The 12,011-nt window shown below is 36.6% G+C and overlaps 1 protein-coding gene across 1 annotated transcript in view; it reads right to left on the reverse strand.

Annotated features, from left to right (window-relative positions):
• Positions 1-12,011, reverse strand: part of NEGR1 (neuronal growth regulator 1) — a 797,662-nt gene that overhangs the window by 274,169 nt on the left and 511,482 nt on the right. The window lies entirely within an intron of this gene.

Genomic DNA, 12,011 nt, shown 5'->3' on the forward strand with positions numbered 1-12,011 from the left:
GCCACCCAGGCACCCCTCAAATCCATATTCTTAAAATATGATTTTATAACTATTTCCTTAGCTCAACCCAATGTTCTTATCTGACTCCATACATTAATATAATATTGATTTTCTATTGTTTCCTTCTTTTAATTTTCACCCTTACAATGAAGATTATCTAGGCTTAAATGTGTCTATAAAAACTATTGAAATATAGGGAGGATGAAATCCTTATTCACATCCAAAAATTTTTAAAGTGTAACTTGAATTACAAAGTAAGGGGATATTAAATGAAAATTAAAGTATGGGTAAAATTGATATACCATAACTAAATAACCTAGTTGGCCAGTAAAAAAATGAAGCCAATCAAGTGTGAAAAGGTAAGAAAAATTGTGAAACTTCATAAAAACAAATTTATTAGGGTCTAATTTATTTTTAATATTAAAATGTTACATGAACATTCTTATTTCACATCTATTGAATGTTTGTCCCTGGGAGATGTGTGTGTGTGTCTGTGTGTGTGTATAATTAGTGGTCTAAAACAGCATTGAAGGATAGCTTTCAGCTTTGAGTTTCTGATAGGGATCACAGCTGAGATAGGTCCTTATACTCTGCTTTCTCCTTTCCCCTTATATAGTTCCTCCTTCTGCTGCCTGGATACTTTATCCTTCAGTCCACTCTGATAACTTCTCATCTTTCAGGTCTCTGATTAAGCAATATGTCCTCAGAGAAACTTTTCTTGATTTAGTCACTACTCAGTCTAGTAGCTCCATGTTACATACTTTCAAAAATGAAACAAAAAAGCCTGCACTAATGTTATGTAGTGTATACATGTTTGCTATTACTTATTTAACTATTAACAACTTTTAAAATACTTATCTTTCTGTTATACTATGAATTTTGTGATATAGGGACTCCTGGGGGTGTCTCAGTCAGTTGAGCTTCCAACTCTTGGTTTCGGCTCAGGTCATGATCTCAGGGTCCTGAGACGGAGCCTGGTTTCAGGCTCCATCCTCCGCGAGGAGACTGCTTGAGATTCTTTCCCTCTCCCTCTGCCCCTCTCCCAGCTTGTGCATCCATGTTCTCTCTCTCTCTCTCTCAAATAAATACATAAATCTTTTTAAAAAAAAATTCTGTGTGGGCCCCTGGGTGGCTCAGTCAGTTAAGCATCTGCCTTCAGCTCAGGTCATGATCCCAGGGTCCTGGGATCGAGTCCCGCATCGGGCTCCCTGCTCCGCGGGAAGCCTGCTTCTCCTTCTACCTCTGCTGCTCCCCCTGCTTGTGCTCTCTCTCTGAATAAATGAAATCTTTAAAAAAAATTCTGATATAAAAGGCTACATCTTATTCAATATTTAATATTGGCTCTACGAACATTTGTTGACTATATCATTAAAGAAAAATAACATGATAGAAAGTCCAGAAAATATGACATTTCATTAGAGATTAATTTTCTTATTCAAACAATTGTTATCCATGACACCATAAATAAAATTAATATTTACCTTTTATTGATTCCTTATTATGTGTAAGGTACCATGATAAATGCTTTTCCTTTTTTTAAAGATTTAATTTATTTTAGAGAGAGTATGAGTGGGGGGAGGGGCAGAGGGAAAGAGAATCTCAAGCAGACTCTCTGCGGACTGTGGGGTCTGATTTGGGGCTCAATCTCACAACTCTGACATCATGACCTGAGCTGAAATTAAGAGTCTGACACTTAAGTGGCTGAGCCACCCAGGCTCTCTGATAAAGGCTTTTCATTATGAATTCCTCAGTTAACCTTAGGTAAATGCATCAGGTAGGTTCTGTCATATAGAATAGGATTCTATATGGTAAAAGAAGTTAAATATCTTGTTAATGGACCCAGTGACTGATATGAAAGTAAGAATTCCAAAACCTACATGCCTGATCTGTATGCCACTGAAATGCTGCATTAGTTTTCTCACTTGTAAATGGTAATAATAAAAATGCTTCTTCACTGCAAGAACTAAATTAGGCCATATATGTGTAATCTTTGCTCTCAGAACTATAAAGTACCATGTGGACATTGATTTGATCTCTGAATTATTAGTTTTCCATAGCTGCCATAACAAATGACCACAAATTTACTGGTATAAAACCATATAACTTTATTATCTTATAGTTCTCTATGTCAGAAGTCCAGAACAGGTCCATGGTAACTGGAATAAAGGGTCCTCCGAAGATCTTCGTGCTCCTAATTTTTGGAGTCTGTGACTCTATTAGCTTTCATGGAAAAAGGGACTTAGCAAATGTGTTAAGTACCTTGTGATAAAGAGACTATGATGGAGGGCTCAGTCCAATCATATGAGTCTTTAAGTGTAGCATGTGGAAGAGTGGGTCAGTGAGATGTGAGTGTGGTGACTTCTCACCACAGATGACTTTGAAGATGGAGGAAGTGGAACACAAGCCAAGTGGAACGAGCCAAAGCTGTGTCCTCTGGAAACTGGGAATGGCCCTCAGCTGATAGCAAAAAAATGGATTCTCCTCCAGAACTAAAAAAAGAACACAGCCTGTCAATACTTTCCTTTTAATCTGGTACAACCAGTATCCAATTTCTGAACTATAGAAGTATAAAATAGACGTGTTTTAAGCCACTAACTTTGTAGTGATTTGTTACAGCAGAAATGTAGAACTCATACAGGGCCTCCTTGGACTAAAATCAAAGTGTCAGCAGTGCAGGATTCCTTTCTGGAGGCTCATTCGCTCATTCAGGTCGTTGGGAGAATTAAGTTTCTTGCTACTATGGTACTGAGAACCTCATATCCTTGGTAGAAGGCCATTCTTAGCTTCTGGAGGTCCCCTCATTCCTTGCCTCTTAGCCCCTTCCTTCATCTTCCAAGCCAGCAAATGGTGGGTTAAGTGCTCTCTCACTTTGAATCTTCAGGGCTTCTTTTCCAGGTGCATCTCTCTGAACGACTCTTCTGCCTTCCTCTTCTACTTTTAGGGACTCCTGTGATTCCACTGAGTCCATCTGCCTAATCCAAGATAATCTCCTCATCTCTAGTTCTTAACTCTAATCACATCTACAAAGTCTCTTTACCATATAAGGTAACATAGTCACAGTTTCCAGGATTAGGACATGGACATCTCTGGGGGCCATTATTCCACCAACCACACTTGTTCAGTAAACTTGCAGTTATTTCGCACATACAAATTGTGATTTGCCTATAATTTTCAAAGACAGCAGGAAAAGAAAATGTGTGGTCGAACTGATAAATTTGCTGAGTTCATTAATACCTCTGAAAAATATGAGTGAAGTTCAGAAAAATAAATTTAATTAAGACATTCTTTTGGAAGCAAATGCTTTTCAGGAGAATGTACTGCAAACCTAACAGGTAATGTGATTCGGGGAAGTGTTATTAGAGCCCAGAAGTAGTGGGGTTTGAAGAAGCAATGAGAGCAGGATGTATGGGTAGATAAAATCATGGAAGCCACCTACTGAAATGATTGCAACAGAGGTTTCAGAAGCATACAAAAGCAACCAGTAAATAAAAAGCTCAGCATTTTGATTTGTTTTGTTACTTATATATATAATAGTCCATCAGACATTAATGAAGGAAAGTTCTTAAGTCAGCTCACAATCATTTCCTTCTTGCCTTCCATCAAATGACATTATTTGTGCCAAGATCACTGACTAGTGAACAAAACTGTTTTCATTTCAAAGAGCTTATAGTTTACAGCGGAAACAAAAATATAAGCAGGCAATTTCAGTAAAGTGATAAGTATACTTGGAGTAACTATAGATACTATGCTGTCATAATTGTGCTGGTATAACTTCAAGAAAAACTTCGAAAAATGTGTTCAGGCCAGAGCATTCATGTAGTGGAAGGCCTTGCATGGCTTTGAAGGAACATGTCTGCCCTTTGACTTAAAGAATAATTACAGTGCTACAGGTAAAAGAGTACAACAAATTTGAATATTTTAAAATACTATATTTTAAAAAAAACTCTGGGATTCTGCTCCCAGTTACATTTAGGAATAAAGATCAGACCTACCTCCTTGCCATAAGCCACTAGAGAAATGGATAAAATATATAAAACAACTCATTTCAGACATTGGATAACAGGCCGCGGAAGACTGTGATCCCTGAAGCAAACAAGGGCAGCCCTACAATTGATCTCCATAACATTCTATCTCCCTGTGCCCAGTGATCTTGTTGACTTGTGCTAAGAAAGACTGGAATTCCGGCAGGCCACAGGGGCTGGATGTAGTGGTGCAGAGTTCTAGAGAGAAGGAACACACAGTGACAAAAAAAATATAGAAATCTACATGTGCTTCCTTGTCTTTACTGCAGACGAGGCTGTACATGCATAGGGAGAAATCCCATAATGTTGGGAAAAGAATAACTGCAGAATTTGTATGCTGAACAATTCCTAGAGCTTGAACAAGTTGAGGAGACATTTGATCTCTGACCAGAATGGGCGGGCCTCTGTAATTATTCACTGGATACTCCAGAGGGCTTATGTCTTAGTAGTGGGACTTTAAAAAAAGCTGGAGCAAAGACTCTTCTAGACCTGCTCTTTAAAGCTTTAAAACAGGGGCGCCTGGGTGGCTCAGTCTGTTAAGTGTCTGCCTTCGGCTCATGTCATGATCCCTGGGTCCTGGAATCAAGCCCTGCATCGGGCTCCCTGCTTGGCAGGGAGCCTACTTTTCCCTCTCCCTCTGTCTGCTGCTCCCCCTGCTTGTGCTCTTTCTCTCTCTGTCAAATGAATAAATAAAAAAAAATCTTTAAAAAAAAATTAAAGCTTAAAAACAGGGTTCAATTGACCAAAATTATCTCTAAATTATATAGCTTCATGTAAGAAAAAGGAAGGACACTTTTTAAAGGACTAAAATACACCCTAGACAACCAACAAGCTAACAACACAATGTTCAGTATCCAATTTAAAAAATTACTGCATATTCAAATAAGCAGGAAACTGTGAACAATAACTAGGAGACAAATCAGTCAACAGAAAGAGATCTAGAAGTGATAGAGATGATAGAACCATCTGACAAAGATGTCAAAATAGCCCCCATTATAACTATGTTCAAGTATTTAGGGTAAAATGTGAATATAATGAGGAAAGGAATGGAAAATAGAAAAAAAATTAATCCAGTGAGAATTCTTGACATTGAAACACAAACTATCTCAGGTGAAATATTAATTGGCTAAAATTAACAGCAGATTAGACACTGAAGAAAACATATTAAACTTGAAAGCACAGCAAGAGTATATAGTATATATCCAACCTGACAGAGGAAGAAAAAAGTACTAATAATCAATTAAATAGAAGAATCTCAGTGACATATGGAACAATATAAAAATTTCTTATATATGGATATTGGGGCCCTGTGAAGTGGGTAGAAAAAAGTATTTGAAGAAATAAAGGTTTGAATATTTTCCAGATTTGATGCACACAATAAAATGGCAAATCCGAAAAGTTAAAAATCTCCAAGGAGGATAAACACAAATAAAATCATTCAAAAGCAACATAATAATCAAATTTCTGAAAATCAGAGAAAGAGAGAAAATCCAAAAAGCAGCCAGAGACAAAATACTCATTACATATGAAGAAAGAGAAATAAGTATTTTTCAGACTTCTTGTCTGAAACTATGTAATCCAGTTGACAACAGTACATTCCAGAATAAAAGTTTAAAATCAGTCCTGCAAGCTTCAACCTTAAGAAGCTAGAAAAATAAAAAAACTTAAAATGAATAGAGTTGTGGAAATAATAGTGAAAATCAGCAAAGTTAAAAATGGACAATCAATAGAATCAATGAAACCAAAAGCTAGTCTCTCAAAAGATCATGAAAGGGATAAAACTTAGCCAGACTGTTAAAGAATGAAAAGAAAGACCACACAAATTACCAATATCAGAGATGAAAAAGAGGCCATTACTATACTAACTATACTATACTGAATGGCTACTAAGTAAATATTAAGAAGAAAAACTACCTACCATTTAACTCAAGAATTTAGATGACATGGGCAAATTCCTTGGAAGACATGAATCTTCAAACTGATTTAGAAGAAAAGGAAAAATCTGAATATTCAATATACATTCATGAAAAGAAATTGAATTTGTAATTTAAAAAATTACCAACAAAGAAAACTTCAGGATCATGTTTATTAAGATTTTAAGGAAGAAATAATACCACATATACAAAGTTTTCCTGAAAATGAAGGAGGGGGAGATTTCCCCAATTCATTTTATGAGGCTAGCGTTATCCTTAATATCAAATTAAAGATGCCAAAAGGGAAAAAAAAAACTCATAGACACAAAAATATTTTGAGGGGTGCCTGGGTGGCTCAGTCATTAAGCGTCTGCCTTCGGCTCAGTTCATGATCCCAGGGTCGTGGGATCGAGCCCTACATCAGGCTCCCTGCTGGGGGGGAAGCCTATTTCTCCCTCTCCCACTCTCCCTGCTTGTGTTCCCTCTCTCGCTGTGTCTCTCCCTGTCAAATAAATAAATAAAATCTTAAAAAAAATATTTTGACAAATATTTAGTAAACAAATCCAGTGATATTTAAAATGATAATACACCATGACCAAGTGTGGTTTATCCCAGGATTGAAAGGCTGGTTGTACAACTAAAAAAAATTAAACAGTGTAATTCACTATATTAAGAAGAACAACAAAAATATACGAGTTTCTCTAGATGCAGATAAATCATTGAAAAAATTCAATATTCATTCAAGATAATAAAAAATTTCAGGAAACTGAGAATTGAATGGTACTTTCTCAACCTGACAAAAACTCTTATGAAAACCTTGTATCTGATCTCATATTTAATGATGTAAGGGTAAACAGTGTCCCATCCAAGATGAGGGTCAAGGCAAGACTGTCCACTTTGACCGAAATCTCACATCTTACACATAAAGTAACTCAGCAACTACCATTGACCTAAATGTGAATCACAAAACTATAAATATTCTAGAAGAAAACAAAGGAGAGAATCTTTATGACCTTGACTTGGCCTAAGGGTTCTTAGATATGACACCAAGAGACAGCCATACAAGAAGATACTGATAAACTGGATTTCATCAAAAGTAAACAATGTTTGCTGTGCAAAAAGCACCATTAATTAATGGCAAGCCACGTAATGGGCGAAAACCTTGTAAATTACATATTAGACAGAGGACTTGTATCCAAAATATATAGGAACTCTCAAAACTCAGTAAAAACATACAACCTAATGAAAAAATGGGCAAAAATTTTAAACACACTTTATTAAATAAAAATACTTAGATAGTAAATAGGCATCTCAAAAGATAATGAACATGATTAGTCATTAAGAATATTAGGAAAAAAAACAAAATGAGATTTTGCTGTATATGTATTAGAATGGCTAAAACAAACAAAAACGGATTAGTGCTAGCAGGAAGCAGACCATCTCCAGCTCTCCTACATTGCTGGTGGGAATGTGAAATGATATAGTCCTTTTGGAAAACAGTTTACCGGTTTTTCATAAAATTAAACATGCATTTACCATGTTCCTAGCAATCTCACTCCTAGAAAAATGCACACAAAAGTCCATATACAAATGTTTATATTATTATTTTAAGCTTTTAAAAATTAATTTGAGAGAAAAAGAGAGCATGCATGAAAAGGGAGACAGAGAATCTCAAGCAGACTCAGCACTGAGCACAGGGCCCAATGCTGGGCTTGATCTCACAACCCCTGAGATCATGACCTGAGCCGAAACCAAGAGTCTGACACTCAACCGGCTGAACCCCCAAGTGCCCCTGTTTATATTAGTTTTATTGACAATTATTAAAAAGTGGAAACAACCCAAATGTCACTTTAACCAGTGAATTAGTAAACAAACTGTGGTAACTCCATATAATGCAATACCATTTGTCAATAAAATTATTCATATATACATAACTAGGATGGATCTCAAATACATTTTACTAAATGTATTTAGACTCAGATGGCTACATGTATGGTTTCATGTATAGGACATTCTGGAAAGAGCAAAACTGTAGAGGTAAAGAATAGATCAGATTTGGCCAGGGGTTGGGGGATGGAAGGCTGGTGGACTACAGAAGGGCAGCATGAAGGAATTTCTTAGAGAGATGAAACGGTTCTGTATCTTGACTGTGGGCATGGATATGTGAGGACTCGTTTGTCAAAACCCACAGACATAGACATAGACATACTACCACACATCCACTAAAATGGACAAATTAAAGAGATCCGCAATACCAAATATTGGCAAGGAGGTGGACATTTTGTAGCACACAGCTCTCTCTTAAGAAGGCACATCAAAACCCCTGTTTTCCAGTGCTTTCAGTCCTACAGGGAAGGAGAGAATTTTAGGAGTATTCTAATTTGGTTCTTGGTTAATCACATTTTAGAAGTTCCATAGAGGTGAGGTGAATTACACCTCATTTTGCTATCTGTTGCCTTAGGATTTCAGCTGAAGGTTCCATTTTAGCATCTTATTATACTAGCTTTGTGACCTAGGGCTTTCTGTGAATAATATATTCTCTACTCCAAGCTCTGGCCAGAGAATAGAACTTTGACTTCTTTGGTGTTTAATTATTATTACAAGTTCACAGAAATAGTATTCATAAAAGATTACCTGAAGGAAATTCATTCATTTCTTTAGCTATTTAAATTTTTTCTTTTCAGAGTAAGCTGGTACATAAAAAGCTGTAAACTTGCACTACTTTATTTTGGTTCTGATTGAATTTCCTTTACCAAACCTTGCTTTGGTGTTATCACACCAGTCTTCATTGAGAGCCAATATAAGAAAGGCCGTATGAGACTTCTTATCACATTTTTATCAGAAAAGTTACTGAGGTCCTGCTGTTATAATCGATGTATCGACTTTCTGAGGATCCATGGGAGAAATTCTTTGTGCATCTTAGTACCAGGAAAAGCTCTGCTTCTGACATCCTAATTTGCTTTGATATTATGATCCATGATCTTGTAAACTGTTTCTCTCTTTTCTAAGCTGCTAGGAAATTTAAAGCCAAGATAAAGGAAAATATACTTTTGATGTCTCTATGCTTAATGGTGTTTTCAGGATCATTAAGTAATATGTGGACAGACCAGGACATCATAAATAAGAATAGCACAAGCTATTTGGAAAATAGCTATATTACATAAAATGGAATAGAACTGTGTTAGAATCAAATAGATTAGATGATTTCCTATTGGCTATTACCATGGAGCCTTTGGATCTTACTTTGTGTACAAGCAGAAATATTGGCTCAGCATACAAAAAACAAGGAAGGATGGTATCTAATAGGAAGGCCGTAATGTTTGGGACACCGCCTCAAGATCATCAAACAGCATTTAAGTGACTGAACATGGTGACACTTCTAAGTCATTTAGCTTCTTGAGGAAGTAGATATATACCCACAGTTACTGCAAAATGTATTCTTATGGATGGTCTTGTCAGAAAAAGGAAAAAGAAAAAAAAGATATTTTATAACAGTAATAGAGAAGGAAGTAATTAAGACTGTGGGCTTCAGAGTAGATGCACTAGGTTTCAGTGATCTGGGTCAATTTTTAACTTTTCTCGGGGTTAATTTTGTCATATAAACAAAGAAAACAATATCGACTTCACAAGGCTATTATGAGCACTGAGTGTAAGAATATGTATAAAACTGGGACGCTGGGTGGCTCAGTTTGTTAAGCGTCAGACTCTTGATTTTGGCTTAGGTCATGATTTCAGGGCTGTGAGATCTATCCCTGCATCGGGCTCCACCCTGGGCATGGAGTCTGCTTAAGAGCCTCTCTCCCTCTCCTCCTGCCCCTCCCCCACCTCTCTCTCCCCCTCTCTAAATAAATAAATAAATAAATAAATAAATAAATAAATAAATAAGTTAAAACTTAAAAAAATATATATAAAGCCCTTTGCAAATCCCAATAAAATTAAAACAAAGATACATATTTTAAATATTTTAGTTTATTTATTTGAGAGAGAGAAGAGAGCGAGAGAGAGCATAAGCAGGGGGGAGCAACAGAGGGAGAGGGAGAAGCAGGCTCTCCACTGAACAGGGAGCCCAATGTGGGGCTGGATCCCAGGACCCTGGGATTATAACCTGAGCTGAAGGCAGACGCTTAACCAACTAAGCCACTCAGGCACTCAAAATGAATATTTTTATTGATAAAAACTATTAATAAAAATAACATTGAAATTATGAGGTATTATTCAGTGTGTATAGTGTTTGTATTTAAGAGGTAAGGATTAGGTTGTCAGATCCCACAACATAATTTGATTTTGTTAAGCAAAGCCTACAGAGGTAGAAAAGCAGTTTAATAGTGTAAAGAAAAAGACACAACACATATGCCTGTCCCTATCAGGTAGGGATCTAATTCACTCAGCATTGTACTAACAGATCCTTTCTTAACTGCCATCACGCAGTTTGGATTATGTGACTATTTTTCTGGCCTCTCTATAGTTGGTGATTTGAGATGCATTTTCCCTGGAAGACAAGTGATTCCTTTTCCAATGGCAAGTTTAATCATTATTTTTCCTTTCAAAATTTAAATCAAAAAAAAAAAAAAAGGAAAGGAAAGTGAGATAACATACTGTACTTTGTACTGGGAAAGAACTGCCTCTCTACCTCCTTCCCAGCCCTACCCCTAACACACACACTTTCTTCAAGAGGGGTAAATTACAAAAAGGAGTGCTTGCAAAGGAACTGGCTGTTACTGTTAATAGGGTTGTTTGCAACTAGGTTCTGCTCTGTCCAGGTTGAATCCATTTCTTGCTAAGTATTATTTACGGCTCTACGAACGGAGCCATATGTTACTGGCCTGAACCATGTGAAACCTCTATTATGTTCCATTTGAAAGTATTGTAACTTACCTGGATGAACTCGTCAACCTATGCTATAGTCTAATAAAACCATCTTCCCCAAGTGACAATAGCTGCAGATATAGAAGATTCAATTGGGTATCAGGAAATTGCCTTACACTTCCACTGTGCCTGTAACTTACTGTATGGCCTTATATATATGTCCCTCAACGTATTTGTTCCTTACTTTTGCATCTGCAAAATAGGAATTGTTTTGTTCCTAGAATCATTCTTGTTGAGTAAATTCCAGTTACCGACGCTCTTCTTTTGTCACGTGAAACAGCCCAGTGCCTATGAAGGCTGCAGAGCTAATCCCAATTATGTGCCATAACTCTCCTATGTGTATATATATATATATTTTTTTACAGTTTTTTTGACTTTTCTTTTTTTTCTTTAATTTTTTTATTGTTATGTTAATCACCATACATTATATCATTAGTTTTTGATGTGGTGTTCCATGATTCATTGTTTGTGTATAACACCCAGTGCTCCATGCAGAACGTGCCCTCTTTAATACCCATCACCAGGCTAACCCATCCTCCCACCCCCCTCCCCTCTAGAACCCTCAGTTTGTTTCTCAGAGTCCATAGTCTCTCATGGTTCGTATATATATTTTTAAAAATTTTCATCAAGGCCAAAGACTCAATCTACCACTATTTTTTAAAGCTGTGCTTAATATGAAATAGTACTGTGTTCCATAAAAAAAAATTCTTTAATAAATACTTTTTAGCAAACATTGTTAAATATTATGGGCTGAATTGTGTAACCCTCAAAAGTCATACGTGACCCTATTTGCAGATATGTCACCCTATTTGCAGACAGGGTCTTTAAAGCAGGGATTAAGTTAAAATAAAGGGCCTTGAATCAGTATGACTGGTGTCATATAAAATGAAGAAATTGGACAAAGGCATGCTCAGAGGGTTGATGTGAAGGCTCCATGAGAAGAGAGCCATTTACCATGCAAGGAAAGGGGCTGGAAATAGACCCTCCCTCAGACCCTGCAGAAGGAACCACCTTCGTCAACACCTTGATCTTGCAAAATAAGTTTCTCTTGGTTAAACCACACAGTCTGAGGTACTGTATTATGGCAGCCCTAGGAAACAAATACAGATGGCATATGAAGGCAGTAAAGGCAGATCTTGTCTGTTCAGGGACATTAACTATATTTAAAATTCTTGGAGTTTGACGTATTGCCTCTTATTATTGGTTGACT

Source organism: Leptonychotes weddellii, chromosome 4 (assembly GCF_054177405.1).
Source record: "Leptonychotes weddellii isolate Sample4059 chromosome 4, ASM5417740v2, whole genome shotgun sequence".
NCBI lineage: Eukaryota > Metazoa > Chordata > Mammalia > Carnivora > Phocidae > Leptonychotes > Leptonychotes weddellii.